Source organism: Aquarana catesbeiana, linkage group LG01, assembly GCF_042186555.1.
Source record: "Aquarana catesbeiana isolate 2022-GZ linkage group LG01, ASM4218655v1, whole genome shotgun sequence".
In the NCBI taxonomy this organism is placed as follows: Eukaryota; Metazoa; Chordata; class Amphibia; order Anura; family Ranidae; genus Aquarana; species Aquarana catesbeiana.
Window position 1 is genome coordinate 561,551,681 of NC_133324.1, and position 24,026 is coordinate 561,575,706.

The 24,026-nt window shown below is 44.8% G+C and overlaps 1 protein-coding gene across 5 annotated transcripts in view; it reads left to right on the forward strand.

Moving 5' to 3' along the window:
• The first annotated feature begins 134 nt into the window (after window positions 1–134).
• JSRP1 (junctional sarcoplasmic reticulum protein 1) overlaps window positions 135–24,026 on the forward strand; it is a 266,512-nt gene continuing 242,620 nt past the window's right edge. For all 5 annotated transcript variants that reach the window (XM_073596386.1, XM_073596432.1, XM_073596413.1 and 2 more), the window contains exon 1: window positions 135–296. The gene's annotated coding sequence lies outside the window, so the exon portion shown is untranslated. The remainder of the gene's footprint in view (window positions 297–24,026) is intronic.

A 24,026-nucleotide genomic window follows, 5' to 3' on the forward strand; every position in this document is an offset into this window, starting at 1 on the left:
AATCAACGAACCCCTTTCTGGGCCCGCCTCAGACCGCGAGCTCCTAGAACTGGCCGCTGGTTGGCCGCGGAACGAACGGGGGCAGGTCCACACGGATTTTCTTTTTGCCCCCGCCCCATAACTTGCGCTTGGCAACAGCGCGTGCACGCCAGCAATGACGTTACGAAAAAAAAAGCACGTGGACGCGCATGCGGTTGGTCTAAATAAGGACAAATAGTTTGGGGGAGTGGAGGAAAACTCGTGATGTGAACATGTAGGCTCGGCATAGCAGAAGAATTCTACTCGTATCGTAGAAAGTAAGTGTCCCGGCCTAAAATGGATGATAATGACTCAGTAATAAGAGGAGGCTCCTGGAACATGACAGCGAGCAAGCTTTGTGTGGGAGACGTTGTGAAATCGCTGTGCGGCGCGGTCACGTGATGGGAGACGTAAGCGGAAGTGGGCGCAGCTTAGACATGGAGAGGAGACTTGTTTTTATTTCTTTATTTTACTGGTTTGCCTGCGTGCTTCAATATCTTCATACAATTACAGGCTTGTCATATACAGTACACACTAAGGCAAAATGGTTTTCATTTTGGATAGAAAGGATCAATATTTTATATATCTATAGTGTGTATGTGTATATATATATATATATATATATATATATATTTGTATTATTAACCACTTCAGAATATTTCCCCCCCCTTGACCGGGCCATTTTTTGCGTTTTGGCACTGCGCCGCTTTATCCAACAATTGCGCGGTCGTGCGACGCTGTACCCAAGTAAAATGGATGTCCCTTATTTTTCCCCACAAATAGAGCTTTCTTTTGGTCGTATTTGATCACCTCTGCGGTTTTCGGGGATTTTTTGCGCTATAAACAAAAAAAGAGCGAGGATTTTGAAAAAAAAAAGGATTTTTTACTTTTTGCTATAATAAATATCCCCCCCCCCCCAAAAAAAAAAATTCTTCATCAGTTGAGGCCAATATGTATTCTTCTACATATTTTTGGTAAAAAAAAAATGCAATAAGCGGTCGTCTTTGAAATTTTTTTTTATAGTTTTTACTTTTTGCTATAATAAATATCCAAAAAAAAAAAATTCTTCATCAGTTGAGGCCAATATGTATTCTTCTACATATTTTTGGTAAAAAAAAAAAAAAAAACACAATAAGCAGTCGTCTTTAATTTTTTTTAATAGTTTTTACTTTTTGCTATAATAAATATAAAAAAAAAATAAATAAAAAAAAAAAAAAATTCTTCATCAGTTGAGGCCAATATGTATTCTTCTACATATTTTTGGTTAAAAAAAATCGCAATAAGCGTATATCGATTGGTTTGCGCAAAAGTTATAGCGTCTACAAAATAGAAGATAGATTTATGGCATTTTTATTATTTTTTTTTTTTACCAGTAATGGCGGTGAGCAACGATTTTTTTCGCGGGACTGCAACATTGTGATGGACAGATCGGACACTTTTGATATTTTATACAGCGATTAGTGCTATAAAAATGCACTGATTACTGTATAAATATCACTGGCAGAGAAGGGGTTCACTAGTGGCGATTAAGGGGTTAAATGTGTTCCCTGGGAGGTGTTTCTAACTGTGGGGGGAGGGGACTGACTGGGAGTAGAGAGAGATCGCTGTTCCTAATCACTAGGAACAGACGATCACTCAGTACTTCCCTGTCATAAGGGGGATCTGTCTGTTTACATTGACAGAGCCCTAGTCTGGCTCTCTGTGGAGCGATCACGGGTGGCCGGCGGACATCGCCGCCACGTGCATCAGCTCGGGCACGTGTGCACGCCTGCTATAGCTGTTAAAGGGACCAACGTACAGCTACGGCGATTTGTGGGAACGAGCCAACCTGCCACAGTATAATGACGGTGGCTGGTCGGCAAGTGGTTAAAGCAGAATTCCTGTCACCTGTGAGAAAAATAAAAGTCAGCAGCTACAAAAACTGTAGCTGCTGACTTAAAAAAAAAAATAGCTCAACTGTCCCACGATCCAGCGGTGAGCTCACCCCAGTCAGTCGCACCTGCTATCTTCATTCCTCTGGGCCATTATCTTCACTATGGGCACCCAGGTGACAGCTTGCGGCTTCACAGGCGGGTGCCCACTGCGCATGCGCAAATTGCGCTGCGCATCATGACTGGTCGATGCAGTTTTCTGGGACCTGTTGGTGTCCCAGAAGACTGGGGGGGGGGAAGGGAGGAGAACTTCCATTTCCAACCGACTAGGCACAAGTGGGCGCAAGTCCTCAAAAGTTCCAATTCTTCAAGATGCGTCCCTAAAGGAGAACTTCCCCTTTTGGGTGGAGCTCCGCTTTAACTCCTTGACACCGACATAACCGGGAAGCCCAAGTGACCAGCCGGCACGTCCGCTAGCTGGCCAGAGACCCGAACAAAGCCAGAATCAGCTTTGATCGGGTCTCGGATCTAGTAACCTGGAAGCAATGTCATTACATCACTTCTTGCTTACTGAAGCCTTAAAGTGTTACTAAACCCAGAACCTGCATTCACTTTATCTGGTCTCCCACAATACACAGAACATGGAAATGCATTTATTTTAGTAAATCTAAGCTAACTGCTAAATACCTTTCTTTATCGTACATCACGGGACACAGAGCCACAGTAATTACTGTATGGGTTATATGGCACCTTCAGGCGATGGACACTAGCATACCCTAGACAGGAAGTTCAATTCCCCATATAACCCCTCCCCTTACTGGGAGTACCTCAGTTTTTTCGCCAGTGTCTTAGGTGTTTGTCACGAGTAAGCCCCGGTTCACACTGAGGCAGCGCGACTTGCAGCGCGACTGCCTCAGGCGACCTGGACACGACAGGGGCGGCGACTTGCAAAACGAATTCTATATAGAAGTCTATGCAAGTCGCCTCAAGTCGCCCCCAAAGTAGTACAGGAACCTTTTTCTAAGTCGGAGCGAATTGCGTTGCTCCGATTAGAACGGTTCCATTGTACAGAACGGGAGGAGACTTGTCAGGCGGCTAGGTCGCCTGACAAGTCGTCCTAGTGTGAACCGACCCTAAAGATGTGCTGTGCTGAGCTCCGCTGGAATATTCCTTACTGGGGCAAGCCATGCAACCGGATCCATTCAAAGTGTCTTCTGCAGACCGAATTGAATGGTACCCGGGCCTCGTGTCCGAAGAAACAAGGTTTTACCTGTAACTCTTCTCTTTTTAGAGCGCTGGACCCCGGGATCCAGTATTTGTTTTTTTTCAGCCATATTCCTGGCTGGGTGCTTTTTACAGGCCCAGGGCTGTGGATCCCCCCGATAAAAAGGGGGCCCCAGTCCCTGAAGGTTTTTTAACGGAGCCCACGAGAGACATGAAGATTGGATCTGTTTTTCCACAGAACCCTGCAGCTGGATAAGGTAAGGGAGATTCTTAAGGAATTTTTCTAATTCTTGTGGGTATTTCTCCTTTAAAGTAAATGTTGTCATGCCTATAGTCACCACCGGGGGCTGTCAAGAGCACGTACCTGATTCCATGCTTGTCAGTCTCACCTCTATGTCAAGCTGCATGCTTCCTCCAGCCCAAGCCCCAGGTAAGATGCAGGGAATGGGTGTTTTTTCCTTTTGGGAATGTTCCCCCACCTGGACAGCTTCACCCCAGGAGGGGCGTGGCTCAGTCGGCGGTGTGCCGCTCCGCTGCTGCCGCCATTAAGGCGGTCCTCCATCCGGCGGCTCTCCTCCACCCCAGCCCTCCTCCATATACGATCCGGCGGATCAGAGCCCGCTTGCGTGGGAAAGCTGTATCTTTGAAAAAGATAAGGGAGGGGGGCACGGTGGGTGGTTGGAGGAAAGGGGGGCGTGGCTTAGCAGCGTTGGCGTGCTTCAGCGCCCACAACGCGGGCTGTGTAGCTATAGGGTGCACCTTTTTTCACATGCATACAGCTAAAGGAGGGACACAGGGCAGACGGATCACATGTGAGTGTTGGTTGACACAGGCATTCCTAAGACACAATTACTTTGCATCAGGCTGAGCTTAATAGCAGCGGCAGTTGCTGGACTATTACTCAGCAGTAGGTGCATTTTCTTGGCTGTACCTCTGCATTTGTGTTCAACACCATAAACAGAGGGAATGGTACAAATACCACAAAAGATAAGGGCACAAAAGGGTCACCCTCAGGCCCTAAGGACACCCCCCCCAGCAACACCATCCCCCCCTGAAAGATCTAGGGAGGCTGGTCAGAGTGAGCCATCAGGGTCATCTGCAATTGCTTCTGACACTTCAGCCCCTGTCTATGTAACTGAGGAGGTTTTTTCTTCAACTATCAGTGGTTTAGAGGAAAAGTTAGCGACTTTAATCGCATCTTCACAGAGTGGAAGAAAGTGCATTAGGTCCCCTTCTACCACCCAGTATCCTCAAACAGAGCAACAGTGGAAGGGGGAAAATGAATCCCCCTCAGAGGACCATGGAGAGACTGACTCCTCTTCTGAGGGATCAAGTGGGGAAGGACCTTCTTCAGCTTCACATGCTGAGAAGTTGCTGGTGCATTCTCTTACTGAAATGGTCTGCTCCACATTTAAGCTACACTTAACTGAGTCGGTTGAAGAGCCCACTTCTTGTTTGGGTTCACTAAAGCCTCCACAAGCCTTGCATGCCTTTCCTGTACATTCATTGCTGGAAAAGCTTATATATTCTGAGTGTTATCACCCAGATAAGCATTTTTTTCCCTCCTAAAAAGTTTTCAACACTTTATCCTATGGAGGAAAAATTCACTAAGATGTGGAGTATACCAGCAATTGATGTTGCTATATCCTCTGTGAATAAAAGTTTGACTTGTCCGCTTGACAATGCGCAAATGTTTACGGATCAAACTGATAAGAGATTGGAATTCCTGTTAAAAGATATTTTTTTCCTTGGCAGGTTCAGTGGCTCAACCTGCAGTGGCGGCAATTGGGGTATGTCAATCCTTGAGAGACCATTTGAAACAGGTGCTCAAGGTTTTCCCTGAACAGCAGGCCCAGGAGTTAGCTGAGCTGCCAGCAGCTTTGTGTTTTACAATTGACGCAATCAGAGATTCTATTCTTCAAACCTCTCACCTTATGTTTGGGTTGATGCATATATGTAAAATCTTATGGTTGAAAAGTTGGTCAGCTAAAGCGCCATGCAAAAAGCTCTTGGCTGGTTTTCCTTTCTGTGGTGAATAGCTGTTTGGGGATGATTTGGACAAATATATCCAAAAAATATCAAGTGGGAAAAGTACCCCTTTGCCAGTTAAGAAAAGGAGTAAACGTCCCTCATTAAACGGGCTCTTTCTCCAGTGCCAGGAGCATCAGCCTCTCCAAGCAGTCGCGATGGCGTCCACCGTCAGGTTCAAGAGGTAAACCTCGGGGTCAACCCCAGGGACAAAAGAAATCCTGGGGAAGGAAACCCACAAGACAAAACGCTAAAGCCTCTTTATGAAGGGCCCCCCCCCGTTTGTTCGAGTGGGGGGGAGACATCTGCAGTTCTCAAGGGTCTGGCAGGACGAATTTCGAGACAGATGGGTGGTCTCCACAATAGCTCTAGGTTACAAACCAGAGTTTCGAGAATTCCCTCATTTCCTCAGGTCAAATGTCCCCAAAGATCCAGAGAAAAAGAAGTCTCTCTTTCTAGCGTTAGACCGATTTTTGTCACAAAAAGTGATCATGATGGTCCCCATGGAAGAGCAGGGGTTGGGGATTTGTTCAAACCTTTTTATGGTGCCAAAACCAAATGGAGATGTCAGGCCTATTCTAGATCTGAAAGATCTAAACCGGTTCCTGAAAATTCGCTCTTTTCACATGGAATCAATCCGATCAGTAGTCTCCGTCCTACAAGGAGGAGAACTTCTGGCATCAATCGACATCAAGAATGTATACCTACATGTACCTATTTTCCCTGCTCACCAGAAATATCTGCGTTTCGAAGTAGAAAAACTTCATTTTCAGTTTGTCTTTGCCTTTCGGGCTAGCTACTGCACCTCCGGTGTTTACAAAACTTCTGGCCCTTCCTCCTGGCCAGATTAAGGACTCAAGGTATAACGATTATAGCATACCTAGATGACATGCTCTTGATAGACTGGTCGGTGGCCCGCCTGGACCAAAGCATGGTCACCACAGTCAACTACCTGGAATACCTAAGTTGGGTCCTCAACCTAAAGAAATCTTCTTTAAAACCAGTAAGAAGATTAGAGTACTTGGATCTGATTATAGATACAGCCCAGAAGAGGGTGTTCTTACCCCAGGCAAAAATCAGAGCCATAAAGGAGCTGGTTCAGGTGGTCAGGGCAGAGAAGGGTCCTTCTATATCCGCCTTCATATGAGGTTGTTGGGGAAGATGGTGGCTTCATTCGAAGCAGTTCCCTATGCTCCGTTTCATTTGAGACTGCTGCAAAACAGTATCCTGTTGGCTTGGAACAAGTAGATCCAAGCACTAGACTTTCCGATGCATTTGTCGCCAAAAGTGCATCAGAGCCTCAGTTGGTGGAGGATACCCAAGAACCTGCAGAAAGGGAAATCCTTCTTAACCAGTTACCTGGAAGGTGGTAACAACACATGCCAGCCTTCAGGTTGGGGAGCAGTCCTTGAAGAGACGTCGCTCCAAGAGAAATGGTCCAGAACCGAAGGACTTTGCCCATCAACGTCTTAGAGATTCGGGCAGCGTACCTAGCCCTAAGGGCCTGGACATTCAGGTTGCGAAATTCTCTGGTCAGGATTCAATCCAACAATGCCACGGCAGTGGCTTATATCAATCACCAGGGGGGCACCAGAAGTCAGGCAGCCCCGGGAGAGGTAAACCAGATCCTAACCTGGGCAGAAAAGCATGTGTTGTGCATATCAGCAATCTTCATTCCAGGAGTAGAGAACTGGCAGGCGGACTACTTAGTCGCCAGCAGTTGTTCCCGGGGGAATGATCCCTTCACCCCGACATCTTCCTCCAAGAAAAGGATTTTACAGGTAAGCTGTTATAAAAATACTTTTCTCATCAGCAGTATATAGCAGTCTTGTGCATAGCTCCCAACTGTCCCTGATTTCGAGGAACTGTCCCTGATTTGGCATATAAAATGCACTTTTTATCTTTCAAAAAGTGTTTCCCAGTGCTAAATCTTTTATCCAAATCCTAAATTGCTGAATTTGTACATTTTAAAAGCTAATATAAAGGAATAGTAGTGGTAAAAAAAAAGCCCTTGTGGATTTAATTAACCTTTTTTTTGGTCAATTCACTTTTAAGGTTGTGGCAGGGGGCGTGTCCTATGCCTACATACATTTGCCAGTAGGTGTCCCTCATTCCCATCTCAAAATGTTGGGAGCTATGGTCTTGTGACTTCTATCAGTTCCCGGTGGAGCTTGTAGCAGGAGTTTTCATACTGCACTGAGCTGACTTATGAGGCTGCAGGACCCCTGACCCTCTGTATGGACAGTGTCAATTGGCCCTGTGCTGATCACATGCACTCTCCCAAGAAAAAAAAAACCTCTCTAGCAATACACACCAAACTGAGTATGTACAGCCTTACTCCAAAGGCTCTGTCTTATTCGGACTTGTCCAGGGGGACAGTGCAGGGAGGGGAGGATATGTGCATACAAGTTCAAGCAGCTTTTTTTACTCAATGTAGAGGATTAACCCCTTAAGTTCAACAGTGAGTATAACAAGCATGCTTTACTGCATATACAGACTGATTTTAGGCTACGTTTCCACTAGTGCGACTTGCCATTCGACTTGGGACTGCAAAGTCGCATGACAAGTCGTACCCCATGATTTCCAATAAGTACCTTTTCATATTTGTGCAACTTCAAGTCACAGCGACTCCCTGCACTACTTTGGTCCCACTTTGATGTGACTTGAGGTCCATAGACCTCAAGAATACACAGGCATTGCTTCAAGTCGCATCAAAATCGCAGCAAAATTGCGCGACTTTCAGGTCGCAATAATGGAAACCTAGGCTTACTGTTGTGGGTTTAGTAACACTTTTTAAAAGTTCCAGATTAAAAAAAATGACAGTATTTAAAACAGCCAAACTTGGCGTTTTGAATGCTTTTAAGTGCAAAGGAGGAATTTGGGGTCTTATAGACCCCAGATCCCCTCCATAAAGAGTACCTGTCACTGCCTATTACTATCACAAGGGATGTTTACATTCCTTGTGACAGAAATAAAAGTGATCAAAAATAAAAAATTTAAAAATAAAATAAATAAGATTTTTTTTTTTTTTTTTTAAAGCACCCCATCCCTCTGTGCTCGCGCGCAGAAGCGAACGCATACGTAAGCATGTGTAAATCACACATGAGGTATCTAGCATAATATCTCCTCTGTAACTCTAAACAGGTAACCTGTAGACATTTTTAAAATGTTGCCTATGGAGATTTTTAAGTACTGTAGTTTGGCGCCATTCCACAAGTATGATCAATTTTAAAACATGACATGTTGGGTATCTATTTACTCGTGTAATGTCATCTTTCACATTATACAAAAAAATTAGGCTAACTTTACTGTTTTTTTTTTCTCCCCACGCCCTTCAGGACAGCACTTTGGAGAGAGCGTAACTCCACCCTTCACAGGAAACACTGCCGTGACAACACCCTTTATATGCAGCTGCTTCCACCATGCCATCAGTCTTAAGCTATGTACACACGATAGGATTTTCCGACAACAAAACCGTGGATTTTTTTCCGAAGGATGTTGGCTCAAACTTGTCTTGCATACACACGGTCACACAAATGTTGTCGTAAATTCCGAACGTCAAGAACGCGGTGACGTACAACATGTATGACGAGCTGAGAAAAATGAAGTTCAGTAGCCAGTGCGGCTCTTCTGTTTGATTCCGAGCATGCGTGGACTTTTGTGCGTCGGAATTGTGTACACACGCTCGGAATTTCTGACAACAAGTCTTGTCAGAAAATTTGAGAACCTGCTCTCAAACATTTGTTGGCGGAAATTCCGCCAACAAATGTTCTATGGAGCATACACACGGTCGGACTTTCCAACAACAAGCTCACGTCCAACATTTGTTGTCGGAAAATCCTATCGTGTGTACGGCCCATAAGCGTTTCCTCCGCCATGATGGATGCACTGCTGGAGAACTGGTGGGGGCTGTGCTTTCTCCAAGAATTTTTCTTAGGGAGAGGGGTTAGCAGTACCTCCAGGAATCATCTGTGACCAGCCCAGCACCCCCCGCACACAGGAAAGGGGTGTTCCGGTGCCTTCTTCCTTCTCCGGCTCATGGGAGTGATGGCCACCCAGGGGGAACCTGCCTGTGTGCTTGGGGGCCGTGGGCGTGCAGGCAGCATGCATCTAAGAGAGCACAGAGCTCTCGGCGTGTCAGATCCGAGTCCCGGAGGGCGGATGACGTCATTCCAGTAGGCTGGATTTCCGAGGTGGGTGTACGGCAAGTAGTTCCGGCTGTTGGAACGCAGGAGGAAGAGGCGGGTCATTGACTGGTGCGCCCTTCAGGCCCTTGAGCAGTAAGGAAAGACAGGACGCTGGACCAGCCAGACCCAGGTAAGAGAGGTACAGAGGTGTCTCTAATCTTACTCACTGGGTGTTTGCTTTGTTGTGTTGTCCCTCCACGGGAGCCTGAGGGACTCCTGGCCTAAACCATTCTGTGGCTTATTGCAGGGCTATTGAGGGAATCCGCACAGCAATGCATAGAACTCTTCTCCTCAGTAAGTAGGAGCATGAGGAAACCGTGGGGTCTGTACGCTCTCGGTTGAAGAGGAGTTCAGGTCAGGAGTCAGGTCAGCAACAGAGCTTCAGCTTCAACCCTCTACCACCCACCTCAAAAAGGTGAGAGTGAAGCAGAGGAAGAAAAAGAAAGAAGAAAGTATCCCTCCTTCTACGCTGGACTCAGAAGAAGATGAGGGAGAAGGAGGTGAGGACCTCCCATTACAAATTATCCTGGGAAGAGGTGGATGATCTCCTAATGGCAATTTATACCACCCTTGATAATCAAGAAGTGGCTAACAGGTTAACATTTCTGCTCTTAAAAAATTCAGCCCGGAGGGGGTTTATGGCTCAAGACCTAGGCAGGAGACTCGGCGTTAAAGGTGAAACTGTGTGGAATTTCCTTTACAGGAGACTCCCTGGAAACCGTCCTAGTCAGGACAGCAGATAAGAAGGCCTTTCCGACTAAGAAAAAGAGCGTACCGCCAAAAAATATTTTTTGTCCTATTTCAGTCTCCAAAGGAAAAAGACCAAAGCCAGGAGAGACCAGGATACCACCAGAGGGGAAGAGGTAGAGGGGGCATGCTCTTCAGTCCTCCAGAACAAAGAGCAAAAAAGCAATGACGGCCACCTTGCAGTGGGGGGAAGGATTCAAGCCTTCCGACCACAGTGGGAGGAGGCAATCCAGAATTTTCCCGGACTTCCCCGAACGGGTTTTATATAACCAGTCTCCCAAAGGATCAAGAGAAGAGAAAGCCCTGGCCAGAATGTCCCTTTTAAGGGAACTAATTCAACAGGGGTCCCAAGGGAGCAGGAAGTGAAAGGCTTCTATTCCCACACCTTTCTAGCCAAAAAATCTTCAGGGAAATTTTGGCTGATCCTGAATTTGAAGATCATAAACAAATCCATCAGGTACAAAAGGTTTCGGGTGGACAAGATCTTTTCACTAAGGAATCTGCTCATTCCAATTGTTTCATGGCGTCAATCGACCTGTGAGACGCGAATCTACACATCCCAATTGCAAGCTCCTCTCAAGAGTTTCGGCGGCTGGCAGTCAACCTGGGAAACAAAATAGGGCAGATCGAGGCTCTACCTCTTGGTCTTTTCTCCTCGTTCAGAGTTTTACCAAAGAATGGCAGAAGCCTTAGAACCCCTAAGAGAGGAGTCGCCATAGTACCCTATTTGGACGATCTGCTACTATTTGCAGAGTCCAAAAATTCAGTTAGCAGACAATCTGCAGATGACTCGGCACCTAAACAGTTTGGGATGACACAGCAAGTAAGATTCCTGGGTCATGAGAGGGACTCGACAAAGATTTTTGTGTGGGCAAATGCACCCTGCTAGTAACCGTGAGGTTGCGAGTTAAAATCCCACTTGTGCCATAGGATATACTCCAGAAGTGGTCGCACCAGGAGTCAATGGAAAAGATCAAGATTGCTACAAGAACTGGCAGCACAGTGGCTTAGAGGATAGCATTTCTACCTACAAGCACTGAGGTTCTGGGTTCACAGCCCAAACATGCCACTTCATGTAGAGAAGTTCTGTTCTTTCTTTGTTGTTAAACAACTCCTGATTCAGGGACTTCCCTAAATTATAAAAGGAAGATCCTTCAACGGGAGAGAACAAAGGGCGATTCAACTAGGTTTTTTGTTCTTCTGGCAGTCCTTCGAAAATCAGTATGTTCAGGTTCTGTCAGGCAACATGTCAGCAGTTTTATACCTGACAAAACAGGGCAAGGGGACTGATGGAGCTGGCACATGAGATCCTATCCTGGGCAAAATCAAGATCTTGCTTCGCTGTCAGCAGTGCACTTGAAGAGCACACAAAATATCCTAGCAGACCTTCTAAGCAGAAAGAGGATAAAGGAGTCTGAACAGTCATTGAATCAGGAGATCTTTTGGATGATCTCCGAGAAGTGGGGCCTACCTCAAGTAGATTTATTTGCGGACCAGAGAAACACGAAGACACCTGCCTTCTTTTTGCTCTACGGAGTGAATCAGGCTATGGGGTTAGATGCCTTGCCTCACAAACTTCCCCCTGTCTTACGTGTTACCCCGCGTCTAACTGATCCCGCAGATGCTAGTGAAGTTTATAGTGGAATTCTCGGATCTGATTTTAATCACACCCCTTTGGCAAAAAGACCTTGGTTTTCAGCCCTGCTGAACTTATCAGCGAAGCCCCATAAAAATTGCCAGTCAGAAGGGATTTACCGTGTCAAGGCTCCGTCATTCATCCAGACCCAGCATATCTCAACCTGACGGCCTGTTTTCTGTGGAGGACCTACTAAGACGCAGAGGCCTGTCACAATAGCTTTTCAACACCCTTTTATCAAGCAGGAAAAAGGTAACCAGGGCAATTTATTTCAACGTTTGGAAGTATTATAAACTCCTGGTGTTCCAGAAAAAAAAACTTTGATTTTAATAGATTAATTTCTGTTCAGAATTTCTCCATGAGGGTATGGGGAAGGCATTAGCAGTGAGCACCTCGAGGCGCAGGTGGCAGCGCTTTATGTGGCTAGAGAAAACCTTATCTAAAGCCATTTGATTCTTTTTTTTTTTTTTTAATAGCTATCGCTAGGGGCCAGTCAAATTATTCCCAAAGTGGGATTTATCTTTAGTTCTTCAAGGGCTCACGAAAGCCCCTTTTTTGGCCCTTTGCAAGATATCTCCATAGAGTTGCGCAGGTTGAAAACAATCCTGGTAGCGTAAACTTCAGCCAGCAGGATTAGCGAGATGCATGCCTCTAATGCTGAGTGTTTCCTGAGATGTTTCTTTCACTGTTATGCAGGCCATTAATGGTCAAATTCCAAACAAATTCCAAACAAATTCTTTCGAAAATCAGAAGTTTTGTGCATTTTGTAATCCGATGGTGCCACCATTGTTTTCGAAATTCGACCAACCAAGCCTTCAAATAAACATCATGTTGCTACAGAAAAGAGTTTTCGTGGCTGGGAATCTTCTTTTCTTTCCAGGTCACAGTTCATGCGCATTTCTTTTTCGATCATATTTCTCGCACGATTGATTAGAAATTGTTTTTTCCAAAAATTTCCAACATGCCCGATCACTCAAATTTGATAGCCGTGCAGAAATTTGGCCGTTGTTGCTAATGGTGCGAAAATTCTTAGTTATGATTTTCGTAACTTTAGGCCCCTTTCACACCTGTGCGACCTGAAAGTCGCACAATTTGCCGCAATTATTTTTTGCGATTATTGCCATGATTTTGATGCGACTTTAAGCAATGCCTGTGTAAACATGAGGTCTGTGGACCTCAAATGGCATCAAAGTCAGACCAAAGTAGTGCAGGGACTACGTTGAAGTCGCTGAGACTTGAAATCGCAGCGATATGAATGTTACTCATTGGAAAACATGGGGAACGACTTGCCATGTGACTTTGCAGTCCCAAGTCACAGGACAAGCCGCACAAGTGTGAAAGGGGCCTTAGCAACAACAGCAAAAGGACAAACAGAGAGGGTGAATCTCTCTAACAGGCAAACATTATACAAAAAAAGTGCTAATCGAGCAGAGAAAATCCGACAGGGTGGTTGTACAAAATTCAATTGGTAGATCAACTTCTGTACAACCACAGTGCCCATACATAGATCAAAATTTGGCCATTTCACCAGGGACGGCATAAAGCAGAACTAAACCCATTCGTTAAGGGCCAATTCACACTGCCCCTCCGTGAAAATTGCAGAGCAGCCGGAGCGATTCATGGCTTGGGCCACTGCGCTAGGGGGCAGCGTGATGCATGATTAATCGCATCACACTGCTCTTCTTTTTTTTGTTTTGTACTATCTTTATGAAAAAAGGAAGACACATATAGAAGAAATGAAAAGAGCTGCACACCCCGAAATTGGATTATAGAAGAATTGTTTTCCCCCATGGGGCTTTAAAACAGCAATGTACAAGATCAAAAAAGAAGTTCTTAATAGATGTATAAAATATTTTGTCAAATATCATAGTTTATTGAAATACAGTATATAGGGAAACGTCTGGTACAGTCACACAAATCATATTCCCCAGTGCAGTAACAAACACATATTAATACACATTATTAAATTACATAATGTTACATGGATAGCAAGCCTCGACGCGTTTCGACCTGTATGCGGTCTCTTCAGGGGGACAGTTGGATCTAAAGAATAGTTACATAAATAGAATTAGGATACATAAATATATATGTTGTTGTGCATCACTTTGATTACACCAAGATAATATGTTTTTACTGCTCAACGGTGGAATGAGTGTTCTATACTCCAGGATAGGTACTGAGGGCCAATGGGGACACCGGAGGGCTCAGGAGGCCACCCTCAATTCCCCAGGAGAGCCAGCCCCAAGGAGCATACAAGGAGCCACACTTTGCGCGCCCCCGGGGGGGGGGGGGGGCACACACCTGAAACAGCTAAGAATAGCCGTGTATTAGTTAGAAGAAGTTTAATAGTTAGCTTGGTAATATGATGAGTATTTCTAAATATATATGTAGAGACTGACGTTGGATTGGATTGTTACTGTGTAAAAGGTAGTAGAGTTTAACCACTTGCTTACTGGGCACTTAAACCCCCCTCCTGCCCAGACCAATTTTAGCTTTCAGCGCTGTCACACTTTGAGTGACAATTGTGCGGTTATGCTACACTGTACTCAAATGAAATTTTTATCATTTTTTTCACACAAATAGAGCTTTCTTTTGGTGGTATTTAATCACCACTTGGGTTTTTATTTTTTGCTAAACAAACAAAAAAAGACAAATTTTTTAAAAAAAAAAGAAAACATTTTTTCATAGTTTGTTATAAAATTAGTTTGTTATAAAATTTTGCAAACGGGTAATTTTTCTCCTTCATTGATATTTGCTGATGAGGCTGCACTGATGGGCTGCACTGATAGGCACAGATAAGGTGACACTGATAGGCAGAACTGATGGGCCCTGATGGGTGGCACTGATGGGCACTGGTAGGTGTTATTGATAGGCAGCACTGGTGATGAGGCACTGATTGCTGACATTTATAGGTGGCACTGTGGGCACTGATAGGTGACATTGTGGGCACTGATGGGTGGTACTGTGGGCACTGGTAGGTGGTACTGGTAGGTGGCACTGTTGTGCACTGGTAGGTGGCACAGGTGGGCACAGAAGCCTTTGCAGAGGCTCTCCACGATCAGCACTGTTGTCCCTCTCAGAGCCGCACGGGTGTCCACCGAGGGGAGCACTTCTCCAACATGGACACTCGATGCGGGGAGGAGCCACCAGCGCCGCTGAGGGACCCCAGAAGAGGAGGACCGTGGCCACTCTGTGCAAAACAAACTGCACAGTGGAGGTAAGTATGACATGTTTGTTTTAAAAAAAAACAAAAAACGGGGGTTTACAACCCCTTTAAGTGGTTAAATTGACCTCATTTACAAACCGAAGTTCATTCCTTTAATCTAAATAAAACGTTACAATGTTTATAGTTGGCTTAGCGGCTGAGGAATGTTGTGAAACTTGGCAGACTGGCTGTTTTTTTTTTTGTTTGTTTTTTTGTTTTTTGTTTTTTACAGCTCCCGGCTTGAGCAGGCACTCTGCACGGAATTGGGAAAATGCTTGGTTAAGATCGCGAGGGGGGAAAAATTTGCAATCTCGATTCTTAATGATTAATTGTGCAGTGCTATTATATTACATAGTGTATATATAGATAACATGATGCAAGTGCACACTGCGCTCAGGCCACACACCCGCATTCACGCGGTTAAATTGGGAACAGCGGCAGTTTCCGTGCAGCTGCTGCATCTCGATTGACATGATTGGGACTGCCTACACAGGGATGCATGGAACACCTGTGCACCTCCGCACAGGTAAACAAGGCCCTTGCATGGGTGCACACTATAGTACGCTCATGTGAACGAGGCCTACATCTCCCGCTGCCATCACAGATGTTTGCAGTTATCTGCAGCCAGAAAGCATGTACAAATCAATGAAAGTCTAACGGGCATCACAGTTGTTCACATACAGTGGGGACGGAAAGTATTCAGACCTCCTTAAATTTTTTTACTCTTTGTTATATTGCAGCCATTTGCTAAAATCATTTAAGTTCTTTTTTTTCCTCATTAATGTACACACAGCACCCATATTGACAAAAAAAGACAGAATTGTTGACATTTTTGCAGATTTATTAAAAAAGAAAAACTGAAATATCACATGGTCATAAGTATTCAGACCCTTTGCTCAGTATTTCGTAGACGCACCCTTTTGATCTAATACAGCCATGAGTCTTTTTGGGAAAGATTCAACAAGTTTTTCACACCTGGATTTGGGGATCCTCTGCCATTCCTCCTTGCAGATCCTCTCCAGTTCTGTCAGGTTGGATGGTAAACGTTGGTGGACAGCCATTTTTAGGTCTCCAGAGATGCTCAATTGGGTTTAAGTCAGGGCTCTGGCTGGGCCATTCAAGAACAGTCACGGAGTTGTTGTGAAGCCACTCCTTCGTTATTTTAGCTGTGTGCATAGGGTAATTGTCTTGTTGGAAGGTAAACCTTTGGCCCAGTCTGAGGTCCTGAGCACTCTGGAGAAGGTTTTCGTCCAGGATATCCCTGTACTTGGCCGCATTCATCTTTCCCTCGATTGCAACTAGTCGTCCTGTCCCTGCAGCTGAAAAACACCCCCACAGCATGATGCTGCCACCACCATGTATTTGACAGGTGTATTGGACAGGTGACGAGCAGTGCCTGGTTTTCTCCACACATACCACTTAGTATTAAGGCCAAAAAGTTCTATCTTGGTCTCATCAGACCAGAGAATCTTATTTCTCACCATCTTGGAGTCCTTCAGGTGTTTTTTAGCAAACTCCATGCAGGCTTTCATATGTCTTGCATTGAGGAGAGGCTTCCGTCGGGCCTCATGATTCTCATTTGCTCTGACATGCACTGTGAGCTGTAAGGTCTTATATAGACAGGTGTGGCTTTCCTAATCAAGTCCAATCCGTATAATCAAACACAGCTGGACTCAAATGAAGGTGTAGAACCATCTCAAGGATGATCAGCAGAAATGAGTTAAATATGTGAGTGTCACAGCAAAGGGTCTGAATACTTAGGACCATGTGATATTTCAGTTTTTCTTTTTTAATAAATCTGCAAAAATGTCAACAATTCTGGGTTTTTCTGTCAATATGGGGTGCTGTGTGTACATTAATGAGGAAAAAAATGAACTTAAATGATTTTAGCAAATGGCAGCAAAATAACAAAGAGTGAAAAATGTAAGGGGGTCTGAATACTTTCTGTCCCCACTGTATAAACAGGCATCCGAGGTGTAATGTGCAATTAGGGAAAGATGAGCGGTCCTGGACGCACACTGTCTTGGTCTAGGGCAGGTCATCTGTCTGTAAGCGCATGTAATCATTTGGATATGCTGTTTGCAAACACCTGTGATTCTTTACGGCGTACGGCCTTAATTCAAAGAGTAGAGGATTTTTTCTTTTTTTTTCTTTCAAGAATCATACTTACCTAGGCAGATGCAGCATCGATCCGATGCTGCATCTTTCCACAGCTGGTTCTAACACTGAGAACTGAGCAATAAAACACAGCTGATTGCTTAGTTCTCAGAGCTCTGTGAGCAGAGAGAGAGCTGCTGACTGTCAGTCACCACTCTCTGCTCCCCCCCACCCCCCCGAGCTCATTGGAGCACTGAGCTGTGGAAGGGGCGGGAGTGGCCAGCTTAGGCTCTCAATGGCTTACTGAGAGGCTGAGCCAGGTGCCAGGCCAGGGTTCTGGGTGGATCCCGACCATATTTTTTATTATTATTATTATTAATATTATTATACATGAATTATATAGTGCCAACAGTTTACGCACCTCTTTACATTATAAAAGGGAGACAATACACTTACAATGCAATACAAGAGGATTAAGAGGGCCCTTCTCAGAAGACCATATGGTCGTGATTTTTCCCCAGCCAGAAACAGCTCTGTGATGTTAGCTGATAGCGGGCTTCAGCCCGCTCTCTACTTAAAATGGGTCACAGGAATGCAGAACGAACTGCACTCATGTGATCCACAGAGCAGCACAACCAAACGAGCTTTGGCTGTACTCCTTTGCGATCCGAAAGGCATAGATTCGCATGTTATCTGAAAAAACATTGTTTTCAAAGAAGGCCGCCCACATCTATGCGGTGCAATTCTGATCCGGTTAAAAATAGGGTCCTGTGCGAGTTTAGTGTGGTGCGGTGCGAATTTCATCTCCATAGATTTCAATGGAACTGGATTGAAATCACAGTCCTGTGTTCACAACAATGCAAATCCAGCTGTTTTTTTTTTTTATTTCCCTCCTCCTGCTTCTTTCCTCCTCTCCTGTCAGTAGCGGGTTAAGGAGCAGGGCCACAAGGGTGGTGTTTGAGATACGTGCTGGAACGCAGGTGGAGCACAAATCAGCGATTTCAGAAAACATTTTAGAAAACATGCCCACAACTTTGAAGATGTTTTTCTATTTTTATTGTGAAGCAAACAACAAATAGGACAAAATAACAGAAAAAGTCAATACTTTTATACACCCCCCTAAAGTCAATACTTTGTAGAGCCACCTTTTGCGGCTATCACAGCTCCAAGTCGCTTTGGATAAGTCTCTATGAGCTTGCCACATCTTACCACTGGGATTTTTGCCCATTCCTTCTTGCAAAACTGCTCCAGCTCCTTCAAGTTGGATGGTTTGTGCTTGTGAACCGCAATCTTTAAGTCTGACCACAGATTTTCTATTGGATTGAGGTCTGGGCTTTGACAAGGCCATTCCAACACATTTACATGTTTCCCCTTAAACCACTCAAGTGTTGCTTTAGCAGTGTGTTTGGGGTCATTGTCCTGCTGGAAATTGAACCTCCGTCCTATCCTCAAATCACGCACAGAGTGGTACAGGTTTTGCTCAGGTTTTGCTCAAGAATATCCCTGTATTTAGCACCATCCATCTTTCCCTCAACTCTGACCAGTTTCCCAGTTCCGACTGCTGAAAAACATCCCCACAGCATGATGCTGCCACCACCATTTTTCACTGTGGGGATGGTGTTCTTTGGGTGATGTGATGTGTTGGGTTTGCGCCAGACATAGTGTTTTCTTTGATGGCCAAAAAGTTAAATTCTAGTCTTATTAGACCAGAGCACCTTCCTCCATACATTTTGGGAGTCTCCCACATGCCTTTTTCGCAAACTCAAAATGTGCCATTTTGTTTTTTGCTGAAAGTAATGGCTTTCTTCTGGCCACTCTGCCATAAAGTCCAACTCTATGGAGCGTACAGCTTATTGTCATCTTATGTACAGATACTCCAGTCTCTGCTGTGGAACTCTGCAGCTCCTCCAGGGTTACCTTAGGTCTCTGTGTTGCCTCTCTGATTAATGCCCTCCTTGCCCGGTCCGTGAGTTTTGGTGTGCGGCCGTCTCTTGGCAGGTTTGCTGTTGTGCCATGTTCTTTCCATTTGGTTATAATAGATTTGATGGTGCTCCTAGGGATTATCAAAGATTCGGATTTTTTTTATAACCTAACCCTGGCTTGTACTTCTCAACAACATTGTCCCTTACTTGTTTGGAGAGTTCCTTGGCCTTCATGGCAGTGTTTGGTTAGTTTGGTTAGCAAGCAGAGGAACTGCTGACAAGAGAGAGCCAGATGGTTCGGTATGTTTTCATTTTTGAGTGCCAAATGAAGTTAAACCCCTGCGTGGGATTCCTGGATGGGCTTTTGTTTTGTTTTTTCCCTTTAATAAACGTGGGCTACCAGGCCCTTAACTATAAACGCCTGTCTGATGTGGACTCACTGAACAAAAATGCATCTATCCACTTGAGCTAAACACCCCAATATCACTATATATACACAGTAAAACCTTGCTTTGAGAGTAACTTGGTTTGAGAGCGTTTTGCAAGACAAGCAAAATGTTTTATTAAATTTTGCCTTAATATACAAGCGATGTTTTGATATAAGAGTAGTGTCATGTCACAACTGGAGTATAAAAAAGAAGAGAGGAGCCTCTAAGTGTGGCAATATGGTTACATTTAATGAAGATACAACATTTATCAACTTATTGCTACACTTATGCCCCGTACACACGGTTGGACTTTGTTCGGACATTCCGACAACAAAATCCTAGGATTTTTTCCGACGGATGTTGGCTCAAACTTGTCTTGCATACACACGGTCACACAAAGTTGTCGGAAAATCCGATCGTTCTGAACGCGGTGACGTAAACCACGTGCATCGGAACTATAAACGGGGCAGTGGCCAATAGCTTTCATCTCTTTATTTATTCTGAGCATGCGTGGCACTTTGTCCGTCGGATTTGTGTACACACGATCGGAATTTCCGACAACGGATTTTGTTGTCGGAAAATTTTATAGCCTGCTCTCAAACTTTGTGTGTCGGAAAATCCGATGGAAAATGTCCGATGGAGCCCACACACAGTCGGAATTTCCAACAACACGCTCCGATCGGACATTTTCCATCGGAAAATCCGACCGTGTGTACGGGGCATTAGAGGTGCCTCTCTTCTCTTTTATACCCTGTAAAAAAAATATGCTTTTGATATACAAGTGCTTTGGATTACAAGCATGTTTCTGAGAAAATTGAGTACTGTCCGTGATACTTTTTTTATTTGCACTAACATACAATTTTTCAGGACAAGCTTTCGGGGTATGTCCCCTTCTTCAAGGTCCAAGCAGTACTGATTCACACATTTTTAAGCAGAATGTTAAAGAAAAAAAGGAAAAAAAAAAAAAAGAAAACAAAACACATACAAATCAATGGTAATAAAGATAGCAGCAGAGTTAGTGAGATAAGACAGAGGGAGAGCTAGGAGGGAATGCAAGGGGGGGGAATACTAATCACAGAGCGGTCGTAAAACTTTAGCATAATGTGTAAGGAAACCAATGTCTAAATTCAGGCCATTATTCTTTGTGTCAAAAAGAAGTATCATTCTTAGTTCAAACGTTTTCCTTTCCTGGATAGTTCTGAAATTCCCTTTAAGAACTAAGACATTGAGGTCTTCTATAGTGTGGTCCGATTGTGAGAAATGATGTCCCACAGGTGTGCATAAACTGTCTTCTTTATGTTCTTTGATGCCATCAGGAATTACAAAGCAATGATGTGTAACAAAGGTGTGGACAGAACACCTGCTATGCCCAACGGAGGGATCGCAGAATGGCCGGTGCTCAAGGGCATGTCAGCCCCTACGAAAGTTGATGCCCTCCAGTCTGAAGGAACGGTTCTGGGCGCAGGCATGGCAGATGGGTTGCCCACAGCCCAGCAACTAAGTAATGGCAAGTGTCAAGGTGACAGTGTGACTTGCTGACCTGCAGAGGCTCATTGTTGAGTTTGAGGGGAAGAGGAGACATGTGTCTGACAGCGCTCCAGGGGAGCAACAGGCGGTGATGATGGGAACCTTCAAGGAAGTGGAGGTCTCTTCAAAGGTCTCAACCTCTCAAACTACAGTGTATAAGCCCCTCCATGTCTCAGACAAGGGAAAGGTCCCTAAAGAGGTCACACATTTAGACATGGCATGTATAGAAATGATGGAAACTATGCTTGAAATGCTGGAGTTGGCAAAAACACACTCACTGTACACTTGGATGTCTCCACCACGGTCGAACCAGGTGGTACTGTGTAGTACCAATGGGTGGAGCCAGGTGATACAGGCGGTGCTGGGAAACCTTGACCAAGAGCGGAATTGGTGGGACCAATGTTTAACCGTTTAGCACAGGATCTCTAGATTCCCTGTGAGAGTACTTCCAGTTATTGATTGGTATAGAAGGCGCACAGGAGAACTGTTGGAGACATCAGGGGTCTCTCCGCCTGGTGTGGTGACTAGAAATATCTCTGCTGGTGTGGTCCGAGGTGCGGCTGAGCAGTGGTCAGTAGAGGCCGCAGATACTGCCTCACCCACTAGACCTCATGAGAAGGAAGGGCCCAGAATAGCTGCAGCAGTAGCAGAGATGCTTTCAAGAGATACAAGTTAAGGTACCCGGAGACACCATGGGGAAACAAGCTCTAATATTGATTGCTGTAGCAATGTAATGGGTACACCAGTCAGCGTTATCGCAGTTAGGAATGGGTTGTGCTTGGATCAGTGTCATTTGTTAGGACAGCCGCCCATGGAGTGCGGGACAACAGGTGAGGTGGAGCTGTGCTTTGGTCCCGTGGGATGTAGTCCCTCGCCTGTGTGTGGTCCCTCCTTAGGTCTGGTTCTAACAAGCACTGAGATAGAAAGTACTGATGGTATTGAAAGTTGTGATCTGTTAATGGTTCGTTCTGCAAACAATGATTTGGTTGCCGTGGGTAACCAGAGAAAAGTTGAAAGGAAGGCTCAGGGAAGGCAGAGTTCCCCCAAGAAAAATGAATAAGCCCAGGGACCCCAAAAGAAGAGGGAGAAGGCTGAGTATAGGGAAATATAGGACCTTGTTAAAATCCAGGCTAGGAAGTACCTGGAAGCGCACCTGGAAAAAGGGTTGGGCCTACGTGGCTGACAGCCAGCACAGAGGTCCCAACAACCGTGATGACGGGTGTTGGTGTTCCTTCCTCCGGATTGAAACAAGGGGGAGGGGTATGTAATAGTGAGAGTCCCTGTCCCTATGGAAATTGAACAAAATGGACATAGAGTTTGCATGTTGGCGTACTGCAGAGCGTAGATTTAAAAAGGAGAGAACTGCTCTGGCAGCTCTCTCCGGATCTTGCTAGTTCTGGATGGGGCTCTGTAGTTTGGAGATCCCTCAGAGTCTTGGGTGGGATGGGATCCCCAACCCTGTGTCCGGGTCTTTTGCGTAGCCAGCGGGTTGTGTGCCCAGGTGCACACCGCCCATATAAGGAGGGACTGGTGAGAGCAGTAGAAGGAGGGTGGAGTGTGAGCAGCTTGCTACTGCTGAGTGAAGACAGACCTGTGTCTGGAAAGTGGTCTGCCCTGTGGGAGACTGCAGCCCATATTAGGGGGATTCTTTGCCCAGGGACTGGGAAAGGCTGGCTAGCCTTGAGAGTCGGGAAGACTAAGGAAGCCAGTGAGTCCAGGGGACTGGAAAGAATTGATAAGTTTGTTGGGAGCAAGCAGAGGAACTGCTGACAAGAGGGAGCCAGGTGGCTCGGTATGTTTTCATTTATGAGTGCCAAATGAAGTTAAACCCCTGCGTGGGATTTCTGGATTGACTTTTGTTTTGTTTTTTTTTTCCCTTTAATAAACGTGGGCTACCAGGCCCTTAACTATAAACGCCTGTCTGATGTGGACTCTGCACAAAAATGCATCTATCCACTTGAGCTAAACACCCCAATATCACTAATATATATATATATATATATATATATATATATATATATATATATATATATATATATATATATATATATATATATATATATATATATATATAATATATATGTTTGAATGGATGACAGCAGCGGTTTGACTCCATTCCTGTGACCTCATGTATGACATCTTGGATTTTCCCATATCCTGTAATAGGGGTCAATTAAGTCTGAGTGCATAGTGCGTCTGCATGCTGGTGGAAAGGAACCATTCCTATACTCACTGAGGACGTTATTCACGTGTGGGATTTATACATGGACTTCACAATTTTTATGTATCTTTTATAATTTAAATGAAGATGTATGTATTTGTTTATTCACTATGGTGATATGTAATCTATGGTATAAGAGCGCGATTTCTTTGTTTCTTTTCACATTATAGGTGTTTTTTACACTTTACAACACACAGCTCTTTATTGTAGTTTATTTGGTTTGTGGGTATTGATTAAAATAATAAAAAATATGTATTTTTTAAATCTAGCTATATATTTTATGATATTACTTAGAGGTCGACCGATATGGGTTTTTCTCTGGCCGATGCCAAAGCCGATATTTAGAAATCGCAGTGGCCGATGGCCGATATATGATGCCGATTTTTTTGGGCTGATATATTAGGCCCCTTTCACACTGGGGCGTTTTTCAGGCGCTTTTGTGCTAAAAATAGCGCCTGTAAAACAGCTCCCCTGCAGTCTGTGTGAAAGCTCGAGTGCTTTCACACTGAGGCGATGCGCTGGCAGGATGTTAAAAAAAAGTCCTGCAAGCAGCATCTTTGGAGCGGTGTATACCACTCCTCCTCCACTCCTGCCCATTGAAATGAATGCGCACCGCTGCCGAAGCGCCCGCAAAGCGTTTCGGCAGCAGCGCTTCAGGGGCGCATTTAACCCCTTCTTTGGCCGCTAGCTGGGTTATAAGCGCCCCGCTAGCAGCCGAATAGCGCCGCTAAAATGACGGTAAAGCGCCGCTAAAATTAACAGCGGTTTACCGTCAACGCATGCCCGCTCCAGTGTGAAAGCAGCCTTAAGTAATAAGTGATACAGAAAATTTTTTATATTTAAACATTTATTAAACAAAACAAACCTCCAATCAGTTCACTTGTATGTAGAATTTAGATTAAAAAAATAACTATA